Raw genomic sequence first — 16,340 nt, 5'->3', positions numbered from 1 at the left:
AGTGTCGGGATCGAACACGGGTCTCTGTCACCTGAAGGCAACAACTCTACCGCTGCGCCACCGTGCCACTCTTGTTCAGTGTTTTTGCTTTTACATCGTATTTCCTGTTTAACTTTCCTGTTCTCCACTGTATTTGATTATTAGTTCAGCAGACAATGCAACTCAAACCATTCAGCTCTCTTTGGAAGCCAACAGATATATTTCTCTTGATATATTATACACAGCACCAATAGATCTATATAACTGCAGCAGTTGTTTTAACCAATAGATCATAATAAAATTCATAACCAAAAGTCGTGCTACCAACTTGCTCAAACTTGAGACAAAATGTTCATCAAGTCATTTATCCTACCTTTTGGCTCTTTGTATTGACCATGTTATCACAATCACAGTCACAATAAAACTTTATTAGCCAAGTATGTTTTGCAACATACGAGGAACTTCATTTGCCATACAGTCATAACAATATAAAGCAACAGGACACACAAAATACATTTTAACATGAACATCCACCACAGTGACTCCTCCACATTCCTCACTGTGATAGAATGGGAAAAAAAGTTCAATCTCTTCCTTCTTTGTCCTCCAGCGGTCGGGGACTCTAACCTTCCGTTGACGGGATGATCTTGACTCCCGTAGCCGGCGGCGAGCCTTCCTCGTCGGGGCGATCAAGCTCCTTCATCGGGGGGATCTCAGCTCCCCCGCGCCGGCGATCTACCCCGGGTCGGGACCAGTCGAACCTCGTGCAGCTTTTGGAGCTCCCGACCGGTCTCAACCCGAGACTGCGAGCTCCTGATGTTAAAGTCCGCAGGCTACATTGGAGCATCGATCCCAGACAAGGGATCGTAGGCACAGATGATAAGTCCACGCCCCCAAGGGGACTCAAGGTCAGTCCCAGGTAAGACCTCCAGCTCCGCGATGTTAGGCCGCAGAGCGACCAGAGATTAGATCTGGAAAACAATCGCATCTCCGGCAAGGTAAGAGATTGAAAAAAAGTTTCCCCCGACCCCCTCTCACACCCCCCACATAAAACAAACCAGAGAACATTTACACAAACTTTTAAAACTTACCAAAAATAACAAAAAGAGTTTGAAAAGGACAGACAGACTGTAGGCAAGGCAGCCATCGTGTGGCGCCCCCTGGTGGAATAGGTTATCTTTTGGGACTATTTTAGCAATTTTATACTCTGCAACAAAATTAAGCATTACAAGTACATGATTAATCGCTTAATTGGAAGTTTGAACCAACATTGTAACCCTTTTGCATTCGTATTCCCACTAGATTGTTCAATTCATGCCATTCTCAGATGGATTGTGGTTTCCCAATTGGTTTAAAACAGGAGATCAAAGTATGAATGCACATTAGTAGTAAATACAATCTCTATATTTACTGTATTTGCTCTGCATCCAAATAAAATACTTATTTACTTATTTTCCTTTAGTAGTAGCATTAAAGCTAATGTTAAATCATTAAGTCAAACAGTGTGGAAACAAGCCCTTCGGCCCAACTTGCCCACACCGACCAACATGCCCAATCTATATTAGTCCCACCTTGCCCGCATTTGGTCCATATCCCTCTAAACCTATCCCATCCACGTACCTGTCTAAATTTTTCATAAATATTGTCATAGTACCTGCTTCAACTACCTCCTGTGGCAACTCATTCCAAATACCTACCACCCTTTGTGTAAAAAAAGTTGCCCCTCAGGTTCCTATTAAATCTGTCCCCCATCACCTTAAACCTATGTCCTCTGTTTCTCAGTTCCCCTACTCTGGGTAAATAATTCCCCTTCTCTGTGTAAAGGAAAATGAAAAATGCTTTCCCCAGACTGTCTAATACAATGGCATTGTTCTATGTAATTATAGACATAATCTATGTATATTCCATCCCCACTGATACCTGCAACTGTAGGCAATGTTATCAAGTAACATTCCAGGCAAACCAAAGGGAAAATAATGAAAAATCTCATATGGCCTTGGATGATCAAAACTGGTCAGAGCGATGATTTTTATATTATGTGGTGCTGAGTCAAAGAGGTGGGCATAAAGAAGAAATTTGAAGGAACAGTGAGACGGCGATTTGTCCATTTTATCTCAATACAGCCTCCTTTACCAAGCAACTCCATCCACAACGACCATCTCAAGGTTCTGGTTTCATACCATTTCAACTCTCCTTCCCTTTTCTGCACCGACCTATCTGTCCTTGATCTTCTCCAGTACCAGTGTGAGGCCAGACACAAATGAATAGAACAGTATCCCATATTCCATTTCAGTAATCGACAACCCAAAGGTATGAACGATAAATCTTCTAACTCCAGGTAAACTCCACCCTCATTTCTCTCTCATTCTGATCGTTCCAGGTGCTATCATCACACCCCCCCCCCCCCCCCCAATCTCTCCCCTCACCTGATCCCTCTATCTCAATAGACAATAGACAATAGGTGCAGGAGTAGGCCATTCAGCCCTTCGAGCCAGCACCGCCATTCAATGTGATCATGGCTGATCATTCTCAATCTCCACACTCCTATCCCCCCGACCTGGCCCCTCTACCTTCATAATCCTCTGCCCCCCCCCCCCCCCCCTGCTCCACCCTTCTTCTGGTCCCTCTATCTCCACACTCTTCTCCCCCCACCTGATTCCTCAACCTCCACACTCTTCTCCCCCCATACGTTTGGTCCACCTCTGCCAGAAGGACTAGGTGTCATATACATTATATTAGGTAGAGTGAAATTATTATTTTTTTGCATACAGTCCAGTAAAAATTATACTATACACAGGCGAACCGTACTTAAGTACGAGAGAGTAGGAATAGCAGATTATACTTGTGTACTGTCTCAGTGTAATTTACTATTCTTACACTCTTGGAAGGTGGTGCCTACGTGTGGTAAGATTTTTACTGGGATGTATGTAAAAAAGGAATTTCACTGTGACAATAGAGCACCATTGATCACTCTTCTCCCCCCAACCAGGTCCCTCGACATCCACACTCCCTTCCCCCAACTACTTCACACCCCCTCCTCCCCCCTCCTCATCTCCTTCCCCCCATCACCTCCCAGCTCCCTCACCTTATGCTGGCCACGTCCCATCTCAGGCCTTATACAGGATCTTAACCCAAAACATTGATTATCTCTCTCTTTCCACATATGCTGCCTGACCCACTGCGTTCCTCCAACAGTTTTTTATTTGTATCTCTCCAGATTCCAGCAACTGCAGTCACTTTAAAATTCAGGGGTGTGGGGCAATCAAAATCATTTTTTTCCCCAGCAACTCGATTGCCATAAAATGTAGACAAAATATGCAATATTAATTTTTAAAAACTAAATAACACTGATTATTAAAAACGCAACACCTGTAAATTTAATTGTGAGAGAAACTTTGAAAGATTAATGACTTGGTATATCATAATGAAACTCAGTTCAATCTCAGTCAATAAGGTTTGATGTGGTCAATGTTTCTTTTTCAGTTTGTGCATGGACTTTGGTTGATGTTGGCAATTCTGGCATTTATGGTCCATCCTTGACAGATCTTGATTTGGTGATATAAGAAAATATCTGCAGATGCTGGTACAAATCGAAGGTATTTATTCACAAACTGCTGGAGTAACTCAGCAGGTCAGGCAGCATCTCGGGAGAGAAGGAATGGGTGACGTTTCGGGTCGGGACCATTCTTCAGACTGATTTGGTGAAGCAATTTTGAATCAACCAAATTGGTGAGTGTGATTTGGCGCATGAAAAATAAGGTCAGGTCAAGACGGAAGATTTATTTCCCAGGTCCATTTACAACAGTCCACTGGTCCTGTGTTTATCTTTACCGAGGGCAGTTTTATTTTATATATATAAAAATGTTCAGGTTTACAGCAAATGGAAGTGTGTGTAAAAAAAAACTGCAGCTGATGTTGGACCAGTGATTTTGTGGTGATTGCACATGTGAAGAATGCAGCAGCATAACCCATGGAAGAGAAGGGCATCAATGGCAGCAACTGCTGGATTGCTCCATTCGACTGATTCAGACTTTGCTGTCAGTTTCAACACAGCAATGACAGCCAGAAATGACAGTTCGGATGTTATTACAGCCACAAATTCCAGGCCAATGGTTTCAATCTCCGTGCAGGATTAATTGCGATTTGGTCTCATGCAGAATTGTGGTGTTAAGGTCCACCTCATGGCGTATAGTGCCTGCATAGCAATGCGGTGGGGGGCTTCGCATTCCCTGCACTTGTGCGCACATTGACTTCAACCCAAAAGGGGAACCTGATAAAATATTTCCCACAGAAGCATATGCCGACCACTGCCGATAAAACAAACTCTCAAGAAGAACAGTAATAATACTTACCAGTCGTGAGCATTCAAAGTAGCTGTGGAGAAAAAAAACAAAGTTGCTAGTATCCTATTGAAGTCTAAGAAGCATAGATCTTTGGCTGCAGTGGTAATTCAGTCACTGCCAGAGATTGATGACTGTATGAAGTCCATAAACGATGTTACCACCACATTTTATTTTTATGATTTATTTTATCATGTTGTCAAGGTCTGCTGAAAACAAGAAACAAATCAATGAATGTCTGACTTAAATATTAAAGAAAGTCATAATATACATCTTTATTCAGGCATCTTATTCAATCTTGTGTTCTGAATCAAAGTAACATTGTTTTTATTTCTCTTGCAACTTCAGAAATTCAATGTTAAGACATGAGAAGGGAAATATTGGCTCTGTAGTGTTTACCATGCTAGGAGAGAATTTACATGAGATTTAATGTGTTTTCTTGATTTAAGAGTAACATTAACGTTAGGAAAACATTAGACAGAAATGTTTTTTATAAGCTTTATTCAGGGCAACTTGGTTATTCAGTAAGCAATATTCTGTGTTTGACTTGTGATACAATGAGGCATAAATATTGGAATAATTTGAATTCCATGTATCACAACGTGAGGTGACAAGGAAGATGAATGAAGTTACAGCTTTTTTCGTACAAGAACATTTTGCTAATGCGTTTTAATTACTACTTTTAATTCAATGCAATTAAAAAATGTCGATCAGTAGATTGTGGAAGCAGGCAAACGGTGTAAGAAACACTATTTTAATTTTTATTAAAACAAACAGATGTGACATTGTTCACAGGTAGTGCAATTGGAATACATAGTTTTTGGAAATAAATGTTTTGCTCTGCAACATTTTTTTCCCGTTTTTTACGGCTTTGCCAAAAAGTGAATCATGAATGTTTCATGGCTAACTCAATAAACGTTAACTTTGTGTGCATGTAATGGGCACAGGGGGTACACTGAAAAGGGCATGAGGGCAACGTTGAAATTTATTGTATGAGTGACCCCTGCTGGTATAATAATATAAATTATTAATACTGCATAAAAACAGAAATTGCATTGTTGCCACAATGTTTACAGTTCTTTAATTGTAATGCCTCCAATAAAGGTCCGGTTCGATTTGCAACATCAACTGTTAGAACAATTACTAACTAGTTATAAGGAACGATGAGTTGTCTGAGATGTTAAAGTACTGAAAGACAATGCTGGAAGACATGAGGGGCTTCAAGATGCACAATAGATATTCAATAACAAGTAAAGGAAAGTAGGGTTGAACAGGGTTGGTTCTGAGGAATATTTGGCAGTCATCAAAGCGTAAAACATAAAAGAGTGAACCATAAAAGAAGCAGATGGATCCGATGAGAAACAAAGGATAAACCTGGGTACCCTAGGTTAAATGGAAAAAGAGAACAGAAAGAGAGGCAGTGTTAAACTCGGGATATTGATAAAGTAACCTATGGAAGAAAAGAATGGCATTTTTAGAGCTCATAATATTTTGAAGAGCCATTAAAATAGTAAACATCTTTTACTATAATGGTGTTCAACTGTGGAAAATAAGGGCACTTATACTTTGCTTCAGTAACGATGATCCGTAACCTTTGTTTTTGCTTTCTCCTTGGTCCTCTGTCAGTTAGTTGGGATTTTCATCCAGTCTTCACATCGTTTGTGATGTGTTATTCATGTAGGTGTGAAAACAGCCTTTACCAGGTTACGGAAGGTCGTGTCCTAGAATTCTCCTGTCAATTGATTGTATCTTACACCATAATGAAGCATCTTTCCCCAGCTGTCATTGATATTTATTGATATTGGCTGGGCAGTGTTCACAAATTAAATTTGTCCAAAGCAAACTGGCATCTTTATTCATCTTCCTCCGACATTGCCCTCTTCTTGGTTGTGCTGGCAACTTCTTACTATTTTTGGAATAGATACAATCTGCGATTCACATTGAATGCAGACTGGTATTGTTGGCCTGTATTATTGATCACTTGCCAGTTTGTTTACGTTCACATTTACTTGTGTCATTTCTTGCTGGTAACTGGGGTGTAATGATCATCCCCTCGTGTCTCACACAGCGGGCATTAGAAGACATTGTTGCCAAACATCTTATCCTATCTGTTAAATCAATTTTATCACAGATGGGATTTGGGAGGCAATAGTATCAATGGTGTTTGATCTCCACCAGAAGTAGTTTTAATGTCCCTGGTGTGAAACATCCTTCAGTTCAGCCTGTTTACTGTAAAAAGAAATCACTTGGTCAATAAGGTCCCATTTTACCAAGCCTATTATGACAAAGACAATATCTGTCTTTCGAACAAAGACCAAACCTGACTAAAAGCTAATTATATTCACGCTTCATACATCATGCGCATTTTCTATGTATGATGGTTCTTGATCAAACTCTCTAATTCTCACAATGTTCTATTTTGTACATGTAACATTTGCATTGCCTTATGCATAACTATATGCATTGCTCAAAATTTTTTCTCAAAACATTTTAACTTGCAACATATATACTGGATTGCTAATGTATGCAATATTCAGCATGATGTTACAGAGTAAGATAACAATGGGAAATAAAGAACTACAAAATGTAAGTTTGAGGAGAGGAGGCAGCTAATAGAACAATCCTGTTTAAAAGATGGGTGTTGGAGTGAATGTACCACTAACAGATACCAACCGCAAATAAAATTCGATAGCAATCTATTTGATTCAGTATAAAAATAATAACAATTAAACAGCAGAAGCAGCATGCCATAGCCTGGTCTCTGATCCATAAAGGTGATGTAAACCAAGACTGAAGAGCAGGAAACTATCAGCCAACTGGATGGTCCATGGTTCATGGGGACTGACCATCAGAAAAGCCAATGATGCATTCTACCTCATATCAAGAAAGGACTGAGAAGATACAGCAAATGAGACCAGAAAATATACAGCTGTAGCCGTTGAATACTTGCACAGCTGAATTAGCTGACTCTAGCACCCGTACTATATAAGTGGGGAATTTCCTGGTTATATATCTGTCCAAAAATGAACTAAAACAAAACCACTGATTAATTACATCTAGTTAGCCTACTCTCACTATCACATGAGTAATAGGAACGGTTATCAACAGTGCTATAAGGCCAAGATCATATAGCTCCATGATAAATGTTTGCCTTGGTCCTAAACTGGGCCAAAAAGCTGAATTTGAGTAATGAAGTCTGAGTGGCTTCATTGAGCCCGCATGGTATCATAAGCTTCTTATAATCAAGACGGAAAAACATCCAGTGGTTTGATTCAAATCTTGATCAAAAGAAGATGAATGTATTTATTGGAAACTGATCATCACATCCTCCAGACCCAGCCATCTCCGCCTTCTCCGTCAATAAACATCTCTCTGTAATTCAAAAGTGCGGACCCTCACTGAGGCTTGCACAATGTTCAATTTCACTTGCAACTTCTTAAACATTGAAACAGACCATACCCATTTGCAACAATCTTGAACATTGACTAAAGAGCAGCAAGAATTATTTTCTTTAGGCAAGTGCCATGCGCAAACCTTCTCATTCGGAGATAATCGGACCATCATGACATTCAATCAAATTAGTTTTGTTTATTTTGGTTTAGAGATACAGCGTGGAAACAGGCCCTTCGGCCCACCAAGTCCATGCCAAACACTAGTTCTATGTCTTATGAACTAGGGGCAGTTTTTTTACAGAAGCCAATTAACCGACAGACCAGCATATCTTTGGAATGTGTGAGGGAAAGGGAGTACCCGGAGAAAAATCATGTGGTCGCAGGGAGAACGTACAAACTCCGCACAGACAGCACCTGTAGTCAGGATTGACCCCGGGTCTCTGATGCTGTGAGGCAGCAGTTCTACCACAGCACGCTCGTTACTGTTACCCTTTCTTCTACCATCGAGTTGACATTGAGCAGGCAATTAACTGAACCATCCACATAAATACTGTGACTATAAAAGTTAGTCAGAGTCTGGGCATGCTGCAATAAGTGACTCACCTCATGACACCTAAAGGATTTCCACCGTCTACAAGGCATGTCAGGATTGTGATGGAATAGTCTTGGTTTCACTGGCTGACTTTGCTCCTACAACTCTCAAGTGGCGTGACACCACTTAGGACAAAAGACCCATTTAATTGACAATCCGCCTGACATCCTACATATTCCCTTCCTCCATCACCAGAGAACTATGGTCAGAGTGCATGTCATCATACCTCATCATCCTTCATATTTTGGTGGCAGTTTGGATCAAATATCACATTCATAAAACAGCAAAAGAATGAACACTACACGGCCAAAAAAAAAAATCAATAAGGGAACAAAAAGCAAGATTGGTAATTGCCAATGAGAAAGTCAATGGGCATGCAAGTACCAAGAAAGACCACAAAGAAAACCAGCAGAATCTCTCCAAATATTTTTTAAAATTTTACTTACTTGAAATCTTGCTTTATTGTTATTGTTGGATTAAATTTTTAGGTAATAATTGCATCTTCAATATGCATCTAAATTATGAGGAATTGTGAAACTGTTCGCATATTCATTATTACTTGTATTGCCAAAGACAGCACGCGCATATTTGTGGCTTGTTGGAGGACGAAGACATTTAAACTAATTTCTGGGTGTTCAAATCAATCTAACATTCATACGTGCCCCCATTGAATGGAGCAGGAAATATAGCACTGGGAACAACAATGCCCCTGGACAGAATTCATAAACCACAAGTGCCCTTAAAAGGTGTCACCGCTGTTAACATGACCAATGTCTAATGAAAGCAGCATCAATATTTTGCTATGGCAGTCACTGTGTAATTAGTGTTCTGTAATATCTCCCAACTGTAGAAAGCTTAGGAGCCACTGCTGGCTATCATATGGTCTGACTCCATGGCTTCCTAGCCATGGAAAAGACCCTGGAAGAGAGGAAGGCGGCAGCGGTACATGTTTATGATGGTTCTAAATCCCAGACTTTTTGGAATGGCCATTTTGGTGAGCAGCAGCCCACAACACTACTCTTTAGAGGCTACCTCCTCCTGCTGTCTGATTCTATGTACAGGTAAATTGGAAGGTCTGGATCTAAGTGGCAAATAATAAAATGCCGGGTGCAACCAGTTGAGTAATGCGGAGATGTGGACTGCAGTCTTTTCTTAAACCTAGATGTATAATTTATATGCGCCTGGGTAGTTTAGAGACTCAGCGCAGAAACAGGCCTTTCGGCCCACCGAGTCCGCATCAACCAGCGATCCCCGCACATTAACACTATTCTACACACACTAGGGACAATTTACATTTATACCAAGCCAATTACCCTACAAACCTGTACGTCTTGGAAGTGTGGGAGGAAACCGAAGATCTTGGAGCAAACCCACGCAGTTCACGTGGAGAGTTTACAAACTCCGCCCAGACAGCACCCATAGTCAGGATCGAACCCGAGTCTCTGGCGCTGCAAGCGCAGTAAGGTAGTAACTCTACCCCTGCGCCACCATGCCGCACCATCTAAATGGGTAAAATCTAGCTTTACAAAATCTCAATGCAATTGCTCAGAGCAGTATTTTATCATAATAAAGGGAAGCAGAGAAGGGTACAAATTGCAGGTCTCATGTATTATATGGGTTAAATAGCAGCGGATTAGCAGAACTTCTGAAAAATCAGCAACTCTGAACACCTTCTCTCCCTGACTGAAGAAGGGCATATGTTTGTGGAAAAGGCATAAGGAATGCACCAAATGAGGAAAATTACTGAATAGGTCATGTGGAGACTATTGACAAAGAAACAGTAATGATTCAGGATGAAGACCCTTGGGTCGTAGACCCGAAATGTTTCCTCTTTCTCTTTCCAGAGATATTGTCTGCCCTGTTGAGAGTTTCCATCATTTTCCAGTCTTATTTCAGATTTTGTGCATTTGCAGTCTTTTTTGATTTTAGATAAAACTTACTGTCCAATAAAACGCAGGAGAAGCACCACGATCAAATTACCAGTGATATCTGCATTATTTGTCATAAGGAAGAGTGATCTGGACAATTTGATATTGCAAACATCCCATGTGAATTAAGCACTCTATTTCATTCAGGGGAGAAGTAGCTTTTGGTTGCAGTGATGCAGTGTTCTGTTTTATATCGATAGCAGCCAATGATTTTGGGCTTCAGAACCTCAGTAATAATGCTGGATGATTAATTTAAAAATTGATAATTATGGAAATCTCACAATTTCCTTTCAACTTCATCATTATTTCATGAAACAATAATTATCCTGAATAAAGCTTAGCTCTAAAGATTGTGGATGTCTCGATGCCCTCTTTGAAATACAACAGATACAGCTCGTCTATTAAGTAGATTATTAGGGGCCACTTTGGACCATTGCTATTTTCTGTAATTAGATGGTGATGTTTTCAATAATTATGGAAATGTGCTGCAGCTGGAATTTATTTATAGCATTCCAGCTCCTGAAACAAAAAACTGACATACAGGATATCTTTTTGACAGTGCCATACATCAATATTTTCATTGTCATAGTAAATATTGCAGGATTACAGACGTGCATTGAAGAAAAATTTAATGTTTTGCAAAGAAACCATATATACTCATTCTGAGTCATTTGTTAATACCCATATGATCTTACATGTACACTTTGATGGAATCCAAATATTATTTGGCTGAGGTATTTTAAGAAAAGAAATGGTTTTGCATTAATCAAAGGCAGCAGAACATTTCTTCCTAGAATGTACTATTGCCAAAATGAAGCTTTGAACATTAGTTACATACACAGACTTTCATTTGAACTTGTGAGCTCCAAAACTCTTGTGCCTTACTTTGCCATTGGAAGTGTATTGCTCTGGGTGGGTTTCTGGCCATTAGTATAGATCAAGCTCTAGCCAGGAATTGGGATTATATGTGTATACCGTAACCACTGTATGTAGTATTAGCACCAAAACTGGTCCCGTCTGACAAATCCTTTGATTTTGTAACAAGTACTAAACACTGGAAAATTGACAATCCAGTGTGAAGAAAATATTGTGTAAGAAGGAACTGCAGATGCTGGTTTAAACCGAAGATAGACACAAAAAGCTGGAGTAACTCAGCGGGACAGGCAGCATCTCTGGAGAGAAGGTCTTGACCCGAAACGTCACCCCTTCCTTCTCGCCAGTGGCGAATAAAATATTGTTGGAATACTCAGCTGTATTTGTGGAGAGAGAAATAGGGTTAACATTTCAGGTCAATGACCTTTCATTTGTGTTTGGTGCTGAATATGTTGGGAGGTGGGGTAAGACGTGAGATAGTGAGGTAAACATTTTATTTCCGTTCAAATGCAAAAAAGAGGCACAACACAAAATAGCCTTGCCTATCAAAATATCACCACAGCCACTGCCTCTGGAATAAAGGAAACTCCAAGCCCTTGTGGGAGAATAAATAAATTGGAAAATTTCAATACATTGTTGAGAGACTTTCATTGCAAGCAGAGGGAAAAGCTGAATAACTTGTTTAACCATATTTATTTCAACAATGTCTTGTGCATAATATAATTATCAAGTTTGTCCTGCTTTGACAGCAGTTAAATCACCGCAGTTAAATCAACCAACTCAGTTTACTTGGTTGGAGGAGGGGACAAAAATCCTTTAAGTATTTTTCAAGATGAAAGACAGTTTCTTTTGGCCAACTATGGCATGTGGCCTGATCCATGTTATACAGACACTAGAGACCGCATATGCTGGAATCTTGAGTATAAAACAAACTAAAGGAAGTCCTCAGGGAGGTCAGGCAGCCTCTGTGGATGGAAATAGACAGACATCATTGTGGACCCTTTACGTTATTTGTGGGAGGGAACTGCAGATACTGGTTTAAACCGAAGATAGACCCAAAAAGCTGGAGTAACTCAGCGGGTCGCACAGCATCTCTGGTGAAAAGGAATAGGTGACGTTTCGGGTTGAGACCCTTCTTCCGAAGAGATCATCGTTTCTCCAGAAATGCTGTCTGACCTGCTGAATTACTCCAGCTTTTTGGGTCTATCTTCCCTTCATGTTATTGTTGATGATGTTCATAGTATTTACGAGTTGCCTTAAGAGTTGCGTGAGCAAAGCAAGTATACCAATGTTCTTGCTGATAATTGAGCATTTGCTTTTCATCTTCCAGAAATCTGAAGGAAAAACAAGGAAAAATAAATGTGTTGATATTAAGTCAAAGAATGAAACTGCGCAGCAAGTGTGTTAAGTTGTTAAAGCAAAATACAAGTTCAAGTGGAACTATGCAGCATTAAAGTGAAACTGTTTTTCTGGATGTTAGTTAGGAGGAGTTGGCTGCGCCTAACGGCTGCGGTGTTGTCTTTTTTTCTTTTTTTTTGTTTGTGTCGGTGTTGGGATGGTTTTTGTTTCTGTTTTTGGCTGTGTATGTGTGGTGGGGGTGTGTGGTGGGGGTGTGGGGTGGGGTGGGGGGGTGGGGCGGGGGGAAACCTTTATTTTATTAGGTCTCTTCCCCGGGGCGCGGCTCGGCTGCGGGCCTTAACATTGCCGGCGCAGCTCGGCTGCGGGACGTTTCAGTGCCCGGTGCGGCTCGGCTGCGGGCCTTAACATTGCCGGCGCAGCTCGGCTGCGGGACGTTTCAGTGCCCGGTGCGGCTCGGCTGCGGGCCTTAACATTGCCGGCGCAGCTCGGCTGCGGGACGTTTCAGTGCCCGGTGCGGCTCGGCTGCGGGCCTTAACATTGCCGGCGCAGCTCGGCCGCGGGACGTTTCAGTGCCCGGTGCGGCTCGGCCGCTGGACTTAACATCGCCCGGTGCGGCCGCGGGACGTTTCAGTGCCCGGTGCGGCTCGGCCGCTGGACTTAACATCGCCCGGTGTGGCCGCGGGACATTTCAGTGCCCGGTGCGGCTTGGCCGCTGGACTTAACATCGCCCGGTGTGGCCGCGGGACGTTTCAGTGCCCGGTGTGGCCGCGGGACGTTTCAGTGCCCGGTGCGGCTCGGCCGCGGGACGTTTCAATGCCCGGTGCGGCTTGGCCGCTGGACTTAACATCGCCCGGTGTGGCCGCGGGACGTTTCAGTGCCCGGTGCGGCTTGGCCGCTGGACTTAACATCGTCAGCGCTGTTCGGCCGCGGGACGTTTCAGTGCCCGGTGCGGCTCGGCCGTTGGACTTAACATCGCCCGGTGCGGCCGCGGGACGTTTCGGTGCCCGGGGCGGCTCGGCCGGGGCGCCTTCCATCCCCTTGCGGGGGCTGTGCGTGTCGTTTGCCTCGGTAGGGGTCGAGCTGCCTGTCCGTGGGTGCGGGGGGAAGAGAGGGGAAGTTTTTGTTGCCTCCATCACAGTGAGGGGGTGTTTGGAGTCACTGTGATGGATGTTTGTGTTGGGGTCGGGTGTCCTGTGTTCTTTTCTTTTTGCTGTATTTTGTGTGACTGCTGAAATTTCGCTCGGTGTTGTGCCGAGTGACAATAAAGTGTTGTTATGTTATGTTATGTTATGTTATGTTATGTTATGTTTTAAATGGAAATTTAATGACCGATTTTACAAATGACTTTCTGCCACGACAGTTCAAAGCATTGTCCTTTGCTTTTTGCTTTATTACAGTATACCAAATTTATCAATTCAGTTCAGTTTATTGTCACATGCACCGAGGTACAGTGAAAAGCTTTTGTTGCGTGTTATCCAGTTAGCAGAAAGACAATATGTGATTGCAATTGAGCCATTAACAGTGTATAGATACAGGATAAGGGAATAACGTTTAGTGTAAGGCAAAGCCAGCAAAGTCCGATCAAGGAGTGTCCGAGGGTCACCAATCAGGTAGATTAGTTTGTCACAGAGTGTGTGTTAACGTTTGAGGAAAGGTTGTGGTGATACATAATATTTTTGAAAGCATCTTGCTAATCTCTACACTCCTGAATATTTCCAATGCTCTTTACATGAGAGGTTACAGGCCCAGTGAGAAGAACAACATTTTTCTTAATGGAACTGGAAAAGAGGATGTTGTCAAAATCACAGAAAAACATTGGAGACCTAAATTATGCTCCTCAATCTTCCCATTGATGCTACCTGACTTACAGAATTCCTAGTATTTTCCATTTTCCAGTGCAAATATCAATTGTGGGGGAAATATTAATAGGTATTGTTCCTCCCAGATGTAATATATTTTCTTTCTAGCGTCAGACAAAATAGAGGAATTCAGATTCTAAGATATCTTTCTACGTTCTTCATCAGTTTGTGAATGCAGTGAAGATGGAGTGCTACACTGTCACAGGAGGTGTCTTTCTGGTGATATCGATCTATCTAGCTACAATAACCTGTACCTCAAGGCAGACCAGAATAAGTTTTCACTTCCACACCTACCAACCCTGTATCTCAGCAAATATCCTAACCAACATCTGTAAAGAAAACTATATGTTTATTAAAACATTGCTCTTGTTGGAAACTATTTGTACACAAGTTAGCTTTTATATCTCATGCATTCATCATAAACAACACATTGACTTGGGGGACAGAGGGGCGGGTGTTGGGATGATGTTAGGAAAGGCATTACTTAAATAATGTAAAATATTAACTCCGATTCTCTTTCCACTCCACGCTGGCTGCCTGACCAACTGAGAGTCTCCAGAATTGTCTGTTTTAATTTCAGTTTTCCACCATCAGCAGCTTTGTTGATGTTAACAACATGTTTGTTCATTTGCTCATCTGGAACATTTCCAAACGTGCAGATTCACTGTGTCAGGAAAATTAAAAATCTTTAAAATATGGCTGAAACCAGGCGATGCAAACTGAACAAAACCATGCACCCTTCCAGTTTCAAACCAACAGACCTGGTTTTCCCCCTTCTGCTGCACTGAGACATGACTTCTTCAGCCGAAGACCCGCGCGGTTCTTTATTGTACAGTTTCTCGAGCTTCATGAATTCCACAAGATATGTAGCCAGCTTGAATAATTTAGGGAACAAAGTGGTTTGACTGTCTCAGTTCACCTCTGGATTGGTAGAAATATCGAGGCAGATCCATTCTATCTTAGCCTGAGATTCCTCAGCGGCTTGTCAAAAGCTGCCTGATGATATTCTGGACACAAAACCCTGGGGAACATCAGTGGAGTCTCCTGCACCTTCATTCTTCACAGACTAACAAAAGATTGTTCAATTCCTCACTTAAATCCATACACTGTTCTGGTTTGACTCTGTTACAAACCTTAAAGTGTGGGATTAAAATTAATGTGCAGTATTAAGTGTACTAATACATGTAATCTGCATCAATTCTACAAGTATACCTAATTCACCTGAATATAATCTGTCCAGAAAGAATCTTTTTATCCCTTTACATTTTTTTACTGGCACAACAATCAATTTATACTGCTCCAGCAAATCGACACAAATTGCACTCTAATATTAACCGACAAAAAGACACACACAATAATGAAGGATGGAGCAAGGAATATAAAGTAAGAGTTCAGTCATTTTAAAATTTAGGACACCGCAGAACTGGAAATAAATTCTCTACTATTGTGGCTTGATTAAAAATTAAATAAAATAAATTCGGGAGAAGAGAGTGAAGAGGGAATAAAGAGCATGTGTATTGTGAAATTGTTACATTAGTATGATATTTTCAACACTTTAGAATGAGACTTTCCTATGAGGTTATTAGCTTGTATTGATTGTACAATTCTATTAAATGATTAATAATGTTTGGTTTTAAATTGTTATCAAACTATTCTTTTTTTTAAAATCAGACATCAATATGACCAGTGGTAGATTCTAATGGAGGGTATGTGGAAAGAATTCAGGTATTTAAAAAAATATTCTCAGCACAAATGCAACAATATACTGGTTAAAAATCCTGGTTGTTTCCCCACTGCCGTGAATATGTTTTGCTGAAATATTTCTATTCTCTTTGCTATGTTTAGCAAACTGCTATTTTGATTACATTACAACTTTGCGTGCAGGAATACTCAAGGAAATAGACAGCATTAAAAAAAGAGCAATTATGGATGTAAAACTCTCACACTGCATTCCGACTTAGTGACCCTTCCACTGACCTCTTACAATATGTTTCCACAGGTAATTCCAGCTAATTCTC

At 41.2% G+C, this 16,340-nt stretch overlaps 1 long non-coding RNA gene across 1 annotated transcript in view; it reads right to left on the bottom strand.

Moving 5' to 3' along the window:
* Positions 1–430: 430 nt before the first annotated feature.
* LOC144600963 (uncharacterized) overlaps positions 431–16,340 on the bottom strand; it is a 20,614-nt gene continuing 4,704 nt past the window's right edge. Inside the window, exons 2-3 of the long non-coding RNA XR_013548207.1 lie at positions 4,332–4,353; positions 431–950 (exon numbers count right to left, since the gene is read on the bottom strand). This is a non-coding gene — a long non-coding RNA (uncharacterized LOC144600963). The remainder of the gene's footprint in view (positions 951–4,331; positions 4,354–16,340) is intronic.

Source organism: Rhinoraja longicauda, chromosome 16, assembly GCF_053455715.1.
Source record: "Rhinoraja longicauda isolate Sanriku21f chromosome 16, sRhiLon1.1, whole genome shotgun sequence".
Classification (NCBI taxonomy): Eukaryota; Metazoa; Chordata; class Chondrichthyes; order Rajiformes; family Arhynchobatidae; genus Rhinoraja; species Rhinoraja longicauda.
This window is presented reverse-complemented; position numbering and strand designations above follow the sequence as displayed.